Source organism: Scyliorhinus torazame, chromosome 7, assembly GCF_047496885.1.
Source record: "Scyliorhinus torazame isolate Kashiwa2021f chromosome 7, sScyTor2.1, whole genome shotgun sequence".
In the NCBI taxonomy this organism is placed as follows: domain Eukaryota; kingdom Metazoa; phylum Chordata; class Chondrichthyes; order Carcharhiniformes; family Scyliorhinidae; genus Scyliorhinus; species Scyliorhinus torazame.
This window is the reverse complement of record NC_092713.1, coordinates 232,746,781-232,761,026: the sequence shown is the minus strand read 5'-3', so window position 1 is coordinate 232,761,026 and position 14,246 is coordinate 232,746,781.

Below are 14,246 nucleotides of genomic sequence, written 5' to 3'. Positions count from 1 at the left end.
GAGACTGGCTCCAGAGGATCAGTCTGGACTGGCTACAAATTTTTAAACTAGGAACCGGTGGACTGTACAAGGTCATTGGCAAATGCACCGAGGTATTCCAGGAAGGCCTTGATTGAATAAAGGGAGCAAGGCAAAGTTTTATGTGGACTCTGATGCCCGACCCAAATATTTCAGGGCACAGCTAGTCCCATGCGATTGACTTACAAAAGTAGAGACCGAACCCGAGCGGTTGGAGTGCCCCGGGATATAATACAAGTGCAGTTTGTGGTGTGGGCTGCAGCAGTAGTCCCCGTGCTCAAGGTCGACAAGTCGGTCCACCTTTGAAGGGTTTATTAATTAACAGTTAATAAAGCCTCTTGTTTAGATTGGTAACCCATGCCGCGCATGGAAGTTCTATATGCCAAACTGACAGGAGTAAAACTTTCACCATACTAGATATGAGCCATGCCTACCTCCAGCTCAAACTGGATGAGTCATCCAGGAGATACATGACAATTAACATCCATAACATACAAATAAACACACCTGCCCTTTGGAGTCTTGTCAGCATGCGTCATTTTTCAACGCGTGATGGAGAACATTCTCCTAATGAGGCAGAATACTTAGACAAAGTACCAATCATACAAGCCACAGAAAAAGAGCACCTAGCAAACCTGGAGGAGGTTTTAAGACTACTTTCTGATGCAGGTGTCCATCTCAAATGAGGAAAATATGTATTCCAGGCAGGCGACCTGATTTCCCCGGGATAACAAGTCAAGAAAAAATGCTTACACTCTGTGGAGGATAAAGTTAAGGCAATCAAAGAAGCACTGACCCTGTGCAATATGACAGAAATAAATTCTTTCCTAGGCTTTGTAAACTACTATGGGAAATTTATCTCAAACTTGGCCACTTTATTATCATTCCTGCACACACTGTTAAAAAAACACCAGAAGTGGTCGTGGCAGGCGGCGCAGGTGAAGCCTTCGTGACGGTGAAGCACCAGTTACAATCATCAAACATCCTGGCTCATTACTACCCCAAGAGAGAACTGGTACTAACATGTGATGCCTCTCCATATGGAGTAGGGGCAGTCCTTTCACATCGATGGCACGATGGCACAGAGAGACCTGTAGCGTATGCATCCAGAACCCTGGCAGATGCGGAAAGACACTATTCTCAGATCGTAAAGGAAGGATCAGCTGTTATTTTGGGGGTGAGGGTGAAGAAATTCCATCAAATCTCTACAGCTAACATTTCACAACCGCAACAGACCATAAACCACTGCTGGGCCTTTTCAAGGAGGATAAAACGATTCTACCTATTGCCTCGGTTTGGATCCACCGTTGAGCATTATTGTTAGCGGTTTACAAATAGTCTCTCGGGCACCCTATCTAGGCCCCCCACCTTATCCCCGTCATCCAGTACTCCACCTAACCTTTTGGACACTAAGGGACAATGTGACATGGCCAATCCACCTAACCTGCACATCTTTGGATCGTGGGAGGAAACCGGAGCACTTTCCCGATCATTTTTTGTTTCACTGGTCTTCCTTTAACCGTGAAATTTCCCCAGCTTACCAATCTGAAAAGCATACATTATTAATGGTAACTGCTTAACAGTGAACATATAAAATAAGCCTGGTCCAGACATCAGAAGCATTGTTTCAGCATGCCAATGGTCTGCTCCATCACATTTCATGCGGCAGCATGGCCTTCATTACATATATATATATTTTTAAAATATTTTTATTGCCATTTTTCAGTTTTTACAGAATAACTTGACATTTAGTGCACCTGATATTTACATGCGAGTGTCTTATTTACAAATTTTTACATACATTCTCTCCATCTGCCCTCCCCCACTCCCTGCCCCCGTCCCCCCATTGATAGTCTGGTTCTTCCCTGACACCAATATTCACCCTGGGTGTCATATTATTCTGCTCCGCTCTTCTCTTCTGCGGTTTTAGTTGTTCTCCTTGTGGGTTTGGGGGGGTGGGGGGGGGGGGTGGGGGGGGGGGGGGGGGGTTGCTTCCTGCCCCTTCCCCTCATCACTTTTTTCCCCCCATGTTTCTCTCTGCGACTCTCTTGGGTTACCTCCTGTCCCCTTCCCCCTCTGCTCCTCTCCATTGTGTGTGTTCTTGTCTGCTGTCCTTCATCCCTCCCTCCCACCCTCTTTCCCTAGATGCTGTTGACATCAAACAGGTCTTGGAACAGGCTGATGAATAGCCACAATGATTTGAAGAAGCCCTCGTCCAATGCTCGAATGGTCTACTTGATCTTCTCCAGGTGGAGAAATTTTGCCCGCCAGTCTACAGCTGTGGGTGGTGCTGCTGATCGCCAGCCGAGCAGGATTCTCTGGCATACAATTAAGGAACCAAAAGTCTGGGCATCGGCCCCATATGTAGTTCTGGCTGGCCCGATACCCCGAAGACTGCCACTCTTGGGCATGGCTCCACCTTCACCACCTTGTACTTCGCCTCGAAGAAGGCTGTCCAGGACCCAGCAAGTCTGGGCAGGCCCAGAACATGTGGCCGTGGTTGGCTGGGCCTCACTGGCACCGTTCACATTGTCCTTCACCTCCGGGAAGAACCTGCTCATTCGGGTTCTGATTACGTGTGCTCTGCCTGCCACTTTAAACTGCATGAGGCTTATCCTTCCACAGGTGGAGGTGGACTTGGCTCTGCTCAGTGCTTCGCTCCAGAGACCCCAACCCACTTCCGTCCTGAGTTCGTCCTCCCATTTCTGTCCAGCTCTGTCCAATGGTGTTCTTGCCCTTTCCAACAACCATCCATAGATGTCCCCACAGTTCCCCCTCTCTTTCCAGTCCATGTTTATTAGCTCTTCTGGTAGTCCCTTATGGTACCTCGCCATTTCCTTGCGGAGAAACTTTGATTTGAAGATGCCGGAGTTCCTGTTCTGTTGGTAGCTCCCGACCTTCCATCAGCTAGTCCAAGGTCTGTCTCCTACATAAAAGTACCTGACTGCTAGCGTCATCGCGTCCTGTCTCAATTTTTTGAAATAGGCGTTGAGAATGGCTGGTGTGAATTTATGATTGCCACAGACGGGAACCTCTTGGTTAAACCTAAATTCTGCCTCATTTGGTTCCGTGTTCTTAATGTGGCTACCACCACTAGGCAAGATGATTATTTCCTGGGGGTGGGGGGGGGTGGGAGCGCTGCCGTGGCGAGGGCCCGGAGGGTCGTTCCCTTGCAGGACACCTCCAGCCTCACCTATTCCATGTTGGGTTCTCGTATACATCCCTTTACCCCTTCGGCTGTGGCTACCCAGTGGTAGTATTGCAAGTTCAGTAGAGTCAGGCCACCCATATTTTTGGCTTTTGGTTTCTCCCCTGACCCCACCCCCACCCCTCCACACACACACACACACACCAACACCTTGAACATTTTGTCTATCCCTTGGAAAAAGGCCTTGGGGATGAAAATCGGTATGGATCTGAACAGGAAGAGGAACTACGGCATTACATTCACCTTGATCGTCTGCACCCTCCCCGCCAGGGAAAGAGCGAATGGCCTTCATTTTTAAAAATAAATTTAGAGTACCCAATTAATTTTTTCCAATTAAGGGGCAATTTAGCGTGGCCTAGCATGCACATATTTGGGTTGTGAGGGCGAAACCCACACAAGCACGGGAGAATGTGCAAACTCCACACAGACAGTGACCCAGGACCGAGATCGAATCTGGAATCTCGGGGCCGTGAGGCAATTGTGCTAACCACTGCGCCACCATGCTGCCTGTGAATGGCCTTCATTATAGACATGCTGCCATATCTGAGTATACTATGTACTGGATTCATGAGCCACAAACAGAACCCAGTGACTTCCTTTGGGCAGCACGGTAGCACAAGTGGATAGCACTGTGGCTTCACAGTGCCAGGGTCCCAGGTTCGATTCCTCGTTGAGTCACTGTCTGTGCGGAGTCTGCACGTTCTCCCCGCGTCTGCGTGGGTTTCCTCCGGGTGCTCCGGTTTCCTCCCACAGTCCAAAAGCGTGCAGGTTAGGTGGATTGATCACGATTAAATTGCCCTTCATGATCAAAAAGGTTAGGAGGGGTTATTGGGTTACGGGGATAGGGTGGAAGTGAGGACTTAAGTGGGTCAGTGCAGACTCGATGGGCCGAATGGCCTCCTTCTGCACTATATGTTCTATGTCTATGTCTATATTCAACACTTCAGGCAAATCAGTGTCATAATCTGCTTAAGCTGCTTACTTCCGGCAGCCACTCACAGTATGTGTACACTAATGCCAGCTCCAAAATAGCACTCAGCACAGCTATCACCAACAGTCACCGGAATTACATTCTCCTCCAAATTATGTGCTCTACCAGTGGATAATTAGGGCTGCCTGTTTCACGATTGTATGTAAGTGGCATGCTCCTGGCAGTTTCAGTTCACTCACGACTTGGACGCCAGGAGATGTTGCTTCTGTCTACTTTTAAGAGTGTTTCTGCAAGATATTGAGTGCTTGTATCACAAGGTGCACCCAGTCTTGGCATGGGAGGCAAGACTATTGGGGAGGGGGAGAGATATAGGGCAGGACTGGAGAGGATAACACGAGATGGGCGGGGGGGGGGGGGGGGGGGGGGGGGATTGAGACTGAAGCAGGAAAGCAGGGGTCGAGGGGGGAATGAAATTGGAGGGATGAGACAGGCAGGACTGGGGGGAGGGGAGGTGGTCAAGGAACAGAGATGAGTTGTGAAAGACTGTCATGGGGCATGAGTTATAAGATTGTCAGAGACTGTCATGGGGCTGAGGCCACGCTATCAGAGGAATATTGAAGAGCCTGTCCTGGGGCTAGTCTTGGTCCTGGTCTTGAAGGCCTCCCTGGGCAGTGACGGACGTGCAGAGTATGGTGTTAAGCGATTGACCAGTCACCTAAGGCATTTGGTCCTGGGGGTTTGAGTCATGGTTATTGTGAGGCAGAAGGCACAGTTCGGGGGAGGCATTTGGATCCTGTAAGTTGGTAGCTGAAAAGTCATGTGGGGGGTATTGAATGGTCTTATGGTGAAAGGTGGGGGGGGAGTCCTAAAAGGCAAGGAGACATGTGTCCTCAAGAAGGGGATGGGTCAGGTCAACAAATGGCATGCAGACATCAGCATTAAAAGGCTTGGGGGTAGAACAGGAATATCCCCATGGACAATAATGGGGTAACAGGTGGATTTGGATAGTGACAGGAGGACGAGGAGTTAGAAGGCAGTGATAGTATGGAGGAGGAACCTGGTGGGTGACAGCGGGCTGTTGGAAGGGGGCTCATGCACAAACACCAGCAGCACTACTTTTGTATTCAAAGAAGAATGATGCAGTTTGAAGAACAAGCTAGAAAAATATCCATTCATAGATCCTGCTGAGCGCTCAGGAGATGTGCCTGAGCATCACTTTCATAGTATTACAGTCTTCCACATTGTCAATCTCACAAAGGCAATCTTTTCTATCTATCCTGTGTAAATGAGTGCACAGTCATGCAATGAATTCCATATCAAGTTGTATGCTGAGCCTTTACAGAAGGATTCCTGCTATGCAGCCATTCAGGAGCAAGGTAAGATCCTAACAGGTAAGTCGACAGTTTCATCAGGATGAGCACACACCTCCGACAGAATTTCCCTCGAGCAGACATTTCAAATGTCACCGAGTGTCGTACATGGGGGGAGTGGGAACTGATAAAGAAATAATGTTCAGTCTTAAATGGGAAGAGGAAAACCTGCTGCTGGTAAGCATTAAGAAAACATGCTTCTGGGAGGCATTAAAGCCTATTGTGCTCGACAACGAAAACCACTTTTCACAAAAACGGTCCTAAAATAAATGCCATTGCAAAGTGCACTTGGGTGAAAATACTCTAACGTCAATTGTGACAAATATTTGTTATATCCACAAACTACAGAATTCAATGTGACAGTGTCATGATAGTCACTAACTTTGATGAACCATTTGATGAGGTCCACTAATATCTGCGTGATCTACAAAGGTCACATGTGTATTGCTCAGCTATTGTTTTGACCGAGAAAGTATCTTTGTTCGTGTTGCCGAAGGTGATACACTGTGATGAAACTGAGTGAGGCTCTATGAGCTGAGGAACCAGATGGGAGATAATCGGGGTGTTTCATTTTACACCCTCCAGTGAAACTGGGACCTTGCATCACATCGGTTAGATATTTAATACCCGAGACTCGGAGAGGGATAAATGTGAAATATATTTGCAATAGTGCAGATTAAATACAGTGAATGAACACGCACCCACTATTGTGCATTCATATGGTGCGATTTACCAAAAATATTTCTAAGTATCCTTTTGGGCACGATTGTGGCGTAGTTTCTCAATGGCCACGTTGGTGAGATCGCGGCCTGAATTTAACAGCACTTAGAGCTGGAAATGAGCACCCACGCACTTCTAGCCAATACTGGCTGTCTCGCCGTCTGATTCGGCAGACCCACCCCTCAGCAGCTCGCCACTAACAAGGGTGAGCTGCTTTTTAATGCCCCCTCAAAACTCACTCCCAGGCAACACATAAGCAGACCTGCTCCTTGCTTTGGCAAGTCCAACCTGGCCAGGCTTCTGGGTGCTGTGGAGATAGGATGAGATAGCCTGTTCCCTCAAGGAGGTCGGAGGGCTAGCAGCAGGACCATCGCTACCGCCTGGAAGGCAGTGGCAGCACCTGTCAGTGCAGGTAGCATGACCAGGCGGACTGCTGACCAATGTAGGAAGAAGACTGCTTAACCACTTCCTTACCTTGCAGGTCAGCTGTTCGGGAGAGAGAGGGAGCCAGGACCTTGGAAACAGCGCGGGAGTTTCAAAAAGCGCGGGAGCTGCGAGGCAGAGGGGACAGTTTAAAAGGGCGCGCTGTGGGTGAGGTAAGTACTGCTTAACCACTTCCTTACCTTGCAGGTCAGCTGTTCGGGAGAGAGAGGGAGCCAGGACCTTGGAAACAGCGCGGGAGTTTCAAAAAGCGCGGGAGCTGCGAGGCAGAGGGGACAGTTTAAAAGGGCGCGCTGTGGGTGAGGTAAGTACTGCTTAACCACTTCCTTACCTTGCAGGTCAGCTGTTTGGGAGAGAGAGGGAGCCAGGACCTTGGAAACAGCGCGGGAGTTTCAAAAAGCGCGGGAGCTGCGAGGCAGAGGGGACAGTTTAAAAGGGCGCGCTGTGGGTGAGGTAAGTACTGCTTAACCACTTCCTTACCTTGCAGGTCAGCTGTTCGGGAGAGAGAGGGAGCCAGGACCTTGGAAACAGCGCGGGAGTTTCAAAAAGCGCGGGAGCTGCGAGGCAGAGGGGACAGTTTAAAAGGGTGCGCTGTGGGTGAGGTAAGTACTGCTTAACCACTTCCTTACCTTGCAGGTCAGCTGTTCGGGAGAGAGAGGGAGCCAGGACCTTGGAAACAGCGCGGGAGTTTCAAAAAGCGCGCGAGCTGCGAGGCAGAGGGGACAGTTTAAAAGGGCGCGCTGTGGGTGAGGTAAGTACTGCTTAACCACTTCCTTACCTTGCAGGTCAGCTGTTCGGGAGAGAGAGGGAGCCAGGACCTTGGAAACAGCGCGGGAGTTTCAAAAAGCGCGGGAGCTGCGAGGCAGAGGGGACAGTTTAAAAGGGCGCGCTGTGGGTGAGGTAAGTACTGCTTAACCACTTCCTTACCTTGCAGGTCAGCTGTTTGGGAGAGAGATCAGTTTTGGGAGCAGGCCTATTGGCTGACTGTAAAGCAGGAAGGATACAAAGGGTGTGGCTGAAGTGCCTTTAGAAACAGAGTGCTGAAGGCAAACAGAGTGTATCTGAGTTTGGGTAAGGCTGAGTTCGGGTAAGAGGGGAGTGACAAAAAAAAAAAAAAATCAAGTTAATTAAGTACAGTAATTAACTAGTTAAGGGAATTTGGTGCTCACCTGAAGGAGGTGCAGAGAAGCAGACCTGTGAGGGAGTCTCTGGAGCAATTGCATCACAGCAGCAGGTAAGTGATTGGCTTGTAACTGGTAAGTGATTTCTCTCTTTGACTTTCTCCTAGCTGTGTAGTGTAGTTCAAATTTAACTTCAGGTTTAAGTCATGGCAGGAGAGCTCAGACCCGTGTCATGCTCCTCTTGTGAGATGTGGCAAGTCAGGGACCCTTCTGGTGTCCCTGACTCCTTCATCTGCAAGAAGTGTGTCCAACTGCAGCTCCTGTTAGACCGCTTGACGGCTCTGGAGCTGCGGATGGACTCACTTTGGAGCATCCGCGATGCTGAGGAAGTTGTGGAAAGCACATTCAGTGAGTTGGTCACACCGCAGATTAAAATTACTGCGGCAGATAGGGAAAGGGTGACCAACAGACAGAGGAAGAGTAGGAAGGCAGTGCAGGGATCCCCTGCGGTCATCTCCCTCCAAAACAGATTTACCGTTTTGGAAACTGTTGGGGGAGATGGCTCACCAGGGGAAGGTGGCAGCAGCCAGGTTCATGGCACCGTGGCTGGCTCTGCTGCACAGAAGGGCGGGAAAAAGAGTGGCAGAGCTATAGTGATAGGGGATTCAATTGTAAGGGGAATAGACAGGCGTTTCTGCGGACGCAAACGAGAATCCAGGTTGGTATGTTGCCTCCCTGGTGCAAGGGTCAAGGATGTCTCGGAGCGGCTGCAGGGCATTCTGGAGGGGGAGGGTGAACAGCCAGCTGTCGTGGCGCATATAGGCACCAACGATATAGGTAAAAAACGGGATGAGGTCCTACAAGCTGAATTTAGGGAGTTAGGAGTTAAACTAAAAAGTAGGACCTCAAAGGTAGTAATCTCAGGATTGCTACCAGTGCCACGTGATAGTCAGAGTAGGAATGACAGGATAGCTAGGATGAATACGTGGCTTGAGAGATGGTGCAAGAGGGAGGGTTTCAAATTCCTGGGACATTGGGACCGATTCTGGGGGAGGTGGGACCTGTACAAATCGGACGGTCTGCATCTGGGTGGGACCGGAACCAATGTTCTCGGGGGGGTGTTTGCTAGTGCAGTTGGGGAGGGTTTAAACTAATGTGCCAGGGGGATGGGAACCGATGTAGGAAGTCAGTGGGGACAGAAACAAAAGGCAGGAAGGGAGAGTGTGTAAAGCATGACCAGAGAAAGCAGGGCAGAGAGCAAGGAAGGTCTACATTAAACTGCATTTATTTCAATGCAAGGGGCCTGACGGGCAAAGCGGATGAACTCAGGGCATGGACGGGCACATGGGACTGGGATTTTATAGCTATGACTGAAACATGGCTAAGGGAGGGGCAGGACTGGCAGCTCAATGTTCCGGGGTACAGATGCTATAGAAAGGATAGAACAGGAGGTAAGAGAGGAGGGGGAGTGGCGTTTTTGATTAGGGAGAACATCACGGCAGTACTTAGAGGGGATATATCCGAGGGTTCGCCCACTGAGTCTATATGGGTGGAACTGAAAAATAAGAAGGGAGAGATCACCTTGGTAGGACTGTACTACAGGCCCCCAAATAGTCAGCGGGAAATTGAGGAGCAAATATGTAAGGAGATTACAGATAGCTGCAAGAATAATAGGGTGGTAGTAGTAGGGGACTTTAACTTTCCCAACATTGACTGGGACAGCCATAGCATTAGGGGCTTGGATGGAGGGAAATTTGTTGAGTGTATTCAGGAGGAATTTCTCATTCAGTATGTGGATGGACCGACTAGAGAGGGGGCAAAACTTGACCTCGTCTTGGGAAATAAGGAAGGGCAAGTGATAGAAGTGCTAGTGAGGGATCACTTTGGGACAAGTGACCATAATTCCATTAGTTTTAAGATAGCTATGGAGAATGATAGGTCTGGCCCAAGAGTTAAAATTCTTAATTGGGGCAAGGCCAATTTTGATGGTATCAGACAGGAACTTGCAGAGGTAGATTGGGGGAGACTATTGGCAGACAAAGGGACGGCTGGTAAATGGGAGGCTTTTAAAAATGTGTTAACCAGGGTGCAGGGTAAGCACATTCCCTTTAGAGTGAAGGGCAAGGCTGGTAGAAGTAGGGAACCCTGGATGACTCGAGATATTGAGACTCTGGTCAAAAAGAAGAAGGAGGCATATGACGTACATAAGCAACTGGGATCAAGTAGATCCCTTGAAGAGTATAGAGATTGTCGAAATAGAGTTAAGAGGGAAATCAGGAGGGCAAAAAGGGGACATGAAATTGCTTTGGCAAATAATGCAAGGGAGAATCCAAAGAGATTCTACAGATACATAAAGGGGAAAAGAGTAACTAGGGACAGAGTAGGGCCTCTTAAGGATCAACAAGGGCATCTATGTGCAGAGCCACAAGAGTTGGGTGAGATCCTGAATGAATATTTCTCATCGGTATTCACGGTGGAGAAAGGCATGGATGTTAGGAAACTAAGGGAAATAAATAGTGATGTCTTGAGAAGTGTGCATATTACAGAGGAGGAGGTGCTGGAAGTCTTAAAGCGCATCAAGGTAGATAAATCCCCGGGACCTGATGAAATGTATCCCAGGATGTTGTGGGAGGCTAGGGAGGAAATTGCGGGTCCCCTAACCGAGATATTTGAATCATCGGCAGCCACAGGTGAGGTGCCTGAAGATTGGAGAGTGGCGAATGTTGTGCCCTTGTTTAAGAATGGCAGCAGGGAAAAGCCTGGGAACTACAGACCGGTGAGCCTAACGTCTGTAGTAGGTAAGTTGCTAGAAGGTATTCTGAGAGACAGGATCTACAAGCATTTAGAGAGGCAAGGACTGATTCGGGGCAGTCAGCATGGCTTTGTGCGTGGAAAATCATGTCTCACAAATTTGATTGAGTTTTTTGAGGGAGTGACCAAGAAGGTAGATGAGGGTAGTGCAGTAGACGTTGTCTACATGGACTTTAGCAAAGCCTTTGACAAGGTACCGCATGGTAGGTTGTTACAGAAGGTTAAAGCTCACGGGATCCAGGGTGAGGTTGCCAATTGGATTCAAAATTGGCTGGACGACAGAAGGCAGAGGGTGGTTGTAGAGGGTTGTTTTTCAAACTGGAGGCCTGTGACCAGTGGTGTGCCTCAGGGATCGGTGCTGGGTCCACTGTTATTTGTGATTTATATTAATGATTTGGATGAGAATTTAGGAGGCATGGTTAGTAAGTTTGCAGATGACACCAAGATTGGTGGCACAGTGGATAGTGAAGAAGGTTATCTAGGATTGCAACGGGATCTTGATCAATTAGGCCAGTGGGCCGACGAATGGCAGATGGAGTTTAATTTAGATAAATGTGAGGTGATGCATTTTGGCAGATCGAATCAGGCCAGGACCTACTCAGTTAATGGTATGGCGTTGGGGAGAGTTATAGAACAAAGAGATCTAGGAGTACAGGTTCATAGCTCCTTGAAGGTGGAGTCGCAGGTGGACAGGGTGGTGAAGAAGGCATTCGGCATGCTTGGTTTCATTGGTCAGAACATTGAATATAGGAGTTGGGACGTCTTGTTGAAGTTGTACAAGACATTGGTACGGCCACGCTTGGAATACTGTGTGCAGTTCTGGTCACCCTATTATAGAAAGGATATTATTAAACTAGAAAGAGTGCAGAAAAGATTTACTAGGATGTTGCCGGGACTTGATGGTTTGAGTTATAAGGAGAGGCTGGATAGACTGGGACTTTTTTCCCTGGAGCGTAGGAGGCTTAGGGGTGAACTTATAGAGGTCTATAAAATAATGAGGGGCATAGATAAGGTAGATAGTCAACATCTTTTCCCAAAGGTAGGGGAGTCTAAAACTAGAGGGCATAGGTTTAAGGTGAGAGGGGAGAGATTCAGAAGGGCCCAGAGGGGCAATTTCTTCACTCAGAGGGTAGTGAGTGTCTGGAATGGGCTGCCAGAGGTAGTAGTAGAGGCGGGTACAATTGTGTCTTTCAAAAAGCATTTAGATGGTTACATGGGTAAGATGGGTATAGAGGGTTATGGGCCAAGTGTGGGCAACTGGGACTAGCTTAATGGTAAAAAACTGGGCGGCATGGACTGGTTGGGCCGAAGGGCCTGTTTCCATGCTGTAAACTTCTATGATTCTATGATTCTATGAAGACTGATGACTGGTAGCGAGCTGCAAGGGTAAGTTACCACAGCTCTCCTGCAATAAATTCCGCTGGCCACCCCACAAAATCCCATCCACCTCCCCCTTCCACACAAATCATTGGCTGACACCTGGCACCCTCCCCACATCCGATCTTCGTGCTTGTTCCTTGGCATCACATGGCACCCACCAGCACAACCCCTTCATGTAAAGTTGCGGCGCCCACACATGCCACCTGCCATAGACTCCCTGATCCATTGAGTGTGTGGCATACAATGCCCTCACTTTGTCCCAGCAGGAGAAGATAGGAAAGTGGGAAACAGCCAAAATGGGTACCAGAGATTCCAGTCCTCACCTCCTATGAGGAACGGGCCCAGGAGATCACCGGGTTGACCAAGGAGAGAACAGTCATTAACAGCAAGGTTGGCCTGCACCACAGAGGTGCCGATCCACTGCCCCTTTATCCAAATGACCTGTCTCAAATGTGTTGTTCATATCAGACAAAATTATACTTCCCCCTCACTGACCATATGTGCATTGTCTCGCAGGATCTCCATCTAATGGGACCGGGCTCTGACCTCCTCGAGGGAACAGGCTATCTCATCCTATCTCCACAGCGTCCAGAATCCTGGCCAGGTTGGACTCGCCAAAGCAAGGAGCGGAGCATCCAAGAAACAGCATCGCCTCCGATTATGACATAAAAAGGGATCCTCCGGCCGTACGCCGAATGCGATTTTGGCGTTGGCAATCGGAGAATCCCGCCCATAGTCTTGGTGCAGCTCAAAGTTATTATAGTCTACTGCCCGGCCATACAGGGCAGCCGTGATCCCACAGATGCACTTGTAGGCTGTTGCGTGTGAAATGCCTCACAAGTCACCACTCGAGCCCGGGAATGAAATGGTAGCATAGAGGTTCGGGGCTGCGGTGACATTCATGGCCAGTGGGCATGGGCTGGTTAGGTAGCAAACTGAGTCGCGTCCAGTGCGAATCTCGATTTTGGTCTTTCCCACTATTTAACCGGTGTGCCCAAATCCGCGCCGGGCACAACGCAGTGGTTAAATCGCGCCCATGAGATCAGTGGGCTGTGCCTCCCTCTCCTCTGTAGGGCACTGGTCCTGGCCACTTGCAACAGCAGGTCACTGCTGCTCGATAGCAATCCAGAAAACTGCCAGCTCGACTGATTCTCCATGATTCACTTGAATCAAAAACTGAAAAGAAGAGAACATCAAAGTGAGCAATGACATGTCCTGACATTGCCCTGACGTACAGGTCTGCCAGGATCTGGGACATCCACCCATGTCGATCCCCCTATGTGAGCACCTTTCCAATGAGCCTCACTCCCTCCCCTATCACACAAAAGCCAATTTCCCAGTTACTTCTCACAATTCATCTTAAAGAAGTGCTTTGACCCTTGAGAGCCTCAGCGTGACTCCCCCAGTGAGGGCAGTGAAGTACAGTCAATGGACCTGTGGTCCAATCTTATGGGGGAATGAGATGCTGCCACCCTTCATGTCCTGAGTGGGGTGACGAATGAGCGCAGTCATCATAATGCCTTGAATTGGGGGCAACATCTGAGGTAAGTATCCTAAAGGGGTTGGTGTAAAATCCTGGACTGGATTCACTGTTAAAAGTGACGCAGTAGCTTTGTTTAAAAGTGTCAATTGGAAAATGACAGGGTTCCATCCTGTGATCTTCCCGTCCAGTTATTGCATCAACCGAGACCAAAGCACAGGATAAGGTTGCAACAGCTGGAGTTGTTCTTCACAGAGCAAAGGCGATTAAGGAGAGATTTGTACAAGATTATGACTGCTTTAGATAAGGTAGACAAAGAAAATCTGTTCACATTCGTTGATGGTACAAGGACTCGAAGATACAGATTTAAGGTTTTGGGCAAGAGATACAGAGAGGACATGTGGAAGACTTTTTTTTTTACTTGGCAAGGGTAGTGATAGCGGAGACAATGAATGATTTCAAGAGGCATTCGGATAAGCACTTTGACTATCGCCGACCGTAGCGAGGGAAAATTCCTGGAGATTTTCATTAGCTGGACTTGCACTTGAATGTCTGAGCAATTGTGAGACCATTATCGAATATCAATCCAGACTCACAACTGAGATCCAAATGCTTAATTATAGAATTGCCAATGTACAGTCTTTTGTTTGCTGAAGAATTTACAGGTTGTGCAGAACCCTTGAAGAGCTTAAGGAAGAGCTCTGCATGAGAAGAATGCACTTCATCAAAGCTGAAATAGGAGAGAGTCGATGAAGATCTTTTTGCC